This window comes from Alligator sinensis, unplaced genomic scaffold, assembly GCF_000455745.1.
Source record: "Alligator sinensis unplaced genomic scaffold, ASM45574v1 scaffold852_1, whole genome shotgun sequence".
NCBI classification, from domain to species: Eukaryota; Metazoa; Chordata; order Crocodylia; family Alligatoridae; genus Alligator; species Alligator sinensis.
The window spans coordinates 190,350-193,371 of NW_005843283.1; positions in this window are offsets into that span (position 1 = coordinate 190,350).

The window sequence follows — 3,022 nt, forward strand, 5'->3', positions numbered from 1 at the left end:
ATGCCCAGATAGTCATGTGTGAGACACACAGCCTCCTTTGGCAGTTGCAATGCATGACAAGTAGGATACACTACAGCTCCTGGGTCTCCGTGTGTGGGTGATAGGGAGCCATGACAGGATGTGGGCAGGTGGGACACAAAGGCATGAGGAAGGGCACTTACTCTGGAGCTCTTCTGGAAGCCTCAGGGCAGGTCACATGGAAGGATCCACAGTGATGTGGTGGGGGGTTGGGAGCATACTTTCCTGTGCCTGATAGCCAATCAGGGATGGCCCAGGCACTTGGCTGTACTCAGCAGTCTCCTGTGGTCCAGGGAGCCCACAGGACATCCTGGGATGTGTGCAGCATGCTGGCTGAGGTCTGTGTGCCTCAGCCAGCACGTCCCCATCATCCATTCCACATCAAAGTGTGAATGTGTATACTGTATGCTCCTGATCTAAACTAGGCCACTTAGGCTATGGACAGACATTCAAAAAGTTAGAGTCTGAATTGATTCAATCTTTGCAGGTTAGTCTAACCTGCAAAGATTGAACTGATTTGTAAGTGAATAGACATTCACATTTAATTCTGGAAATACCTGCACATGCCTGCAGTGGTTCAGGCTAGAAGCCGGGGGTGGGGAGGTGCTAGAGAAGCCCTCCCTTCCTTTTTCAGGAGCCGCAAGTCTGGACAGAAGCTGACTTGGGCAGTGTGGCCAGTACCCCGCAAGGGCTAAGTATGATTCTGGAGGGTTTTAAACCCCCACCCTGGCCTGTAGAGAACCCAGCTAAGCTGTGCCTGGGGTGGGGAGGGAGAGGAAAGTAGTCCTTGCTGGGATTGTCCCCGAGACCAGGCACCAGCTGGGGCAGCACCTCAGGCAGAAGGGAGCAGGGAGTGGAGATTACATTTTAGGTGGGCACAGAACTCCAGTCAGGGTCTTCCCAACTTTCCATCTATGGGGAGTCCTGACCAGAGTCAGCCAGCATGACCCTGATATCATGGCTGGGGCTGCAGCTGGGGGCCTGTGCTGAGTCAGTCTGCAAGTGCTGCTAAGGGCAGAGGCAGACGGGCAGCCCAGGGTACAGCTCAGGCTGGGGCCACAGGGGCTGCCTGGCCAGATTGCTCCTCAAGCTGGGCAGGGCTGTCATGGAGCCCCAACTGGCCAGGAAGGGCTCCATGAGGGCAGGATCCTTCTAAGTGGGCTGCAGCTGTGCGACTGCCTGGCCTGGCAACACAGGCAGGGGCTAGCTGGGAAGTGGGATTCATGGGCCAGCTTGGAGGTGCCGGTGGGCCCCTAGCCTGGCAGCCACCACCACACCTCTTGTCCTGTGTAGCATCTGAAGCTGAAGTAGCACAACCAGCAGGGTGCAGAAGCTTCTGGGCTGTAGCTCCCCTTGCTGCCCCCCTCCCTGATTCCCACCCCACTGGTGCCCAGAATGATGCAGCAGGAGTGAGAGGGGGAGTAGCCATTGGAAGCAAGGGGAACCTGGCTTGGCTGGCAGAACAGTTTTTCTCCGTTCACCTCCAGCTGTGGCTCCTGCTCCTGCCACACTGCGCAGTGCTGCTTGAGGCAGGGGGAGCTTCCTTCAGCCCATCTGCTTCAGCCCAGCTCATGGAGCTCCAGCTCCAGTTCCCAGATGCTTTCCATGTGCTCTGCCCACAGGGGATGCTTATCATGCTGTATGGGCAGAGCAGATGGAAAGCAGCCAGAGCTGGAGCCAGAACTTCATGCACTGGGCAGAAGCAGCAGGGATGAAGCTCCCTCCACCCTGAGTGGCGCTGCATGGTACGGCAGGAGCAGAAGCCACAGATGGAAGTGAGGGGAGAAAAACAGCCCTGCCAGGCCTGGCAACTTCCGCTTCACATGTGGAGCTCCAGCTGTGGCTCCCAGACACCTTTCCCCTGGATGTCTTCCACCTTCCAAGGCATCCAGGAGCTGGAGCTGGAACTCCACACAATGGGCAGAAGCCAAGGGACCAAAGCTTCCTGCCCACCCACCCAGAGTGGTGCAGCACAGCCACAGCAGTGACAGCTGGAGGCGAGGGGAGCAGAACAGCTCCCACTAGCCCTATCCAGCCCACTGGGGGCCTGCCAGCACTTCTGAGATGGCCAGGAAAGCCTGCTCCCCAGCCAGCCCTGGCCCATGCTGTTGGACTGGGCTATCACATAGCTACAATCCACTTGGAAGGGTCCTGCCCCCACAGGCCAGCCCCATGGGGCCCCCCCAGCTGGCAGGGGCTCCATGACAGCCCCACCTGGCTTGGGTATGGGGAGCCTGGAGCAATTTGTTCAGGAAGTCCCCACAGCCCCAGACTGAGCCTGGGCTTCCCCTCTGTCTCTTCCCTTGGCAGCACTTGCAGGCTGGCTCAGCTCAGCCCCACAGCCCCAACTTCTGGCCAAGCAGGAAGGGGGGAATGGCTGACAGGGGCCACAGTCCCTCAGTAGGAGTTGGGAAGAATAACCCTCCCCCCCCCACTCCCTTTGCCTCAGGTGGCCATGCCTCTGGCCATGCCCCCAACCCTCCCCAGGCTAGAAGGCAGAAGGGCAGGGCCAGCCCAGCTCTCTAGAACACAAAGCATAGCCTAGTCTGGGGCTGGGATGCTGGAGGACTCAGATTTAACTAAACCAGGAAGGGGTCTGGGACAGAAGTTGCATAAACCAGCCTGACCCAGTTAAGTCTACTTTCCGCCAGATTTATCTTAAACCAGTTTTGACCATTTTGAAACTGGTTTATGTGCACCGAACGTTGTGCGGGCCAGGAGCGATCTGGGCCCTTTTTCGCGCCGCGCGGGCTGTGGCCAGCAGCCCAGGCACGCTGGGTCGGAGAAAACAGGCAACACGCTAGAATTAGGCACGGACGCGTAATGGTTGATTCAAGATTGTTTACTTACACCGAAGATGGTCGCGGTGTAGGCTGGACAGTTTCCCAGGCACAGCTCCGCTTAAATCCTCGTTTGAGGACTCAGACAATATTCGGATCTCTCCCACGGAGTTGTCAAGGCTCCGTGGATCCTTTTGCATGCAGGGAAGAGGGATACGTCGAGG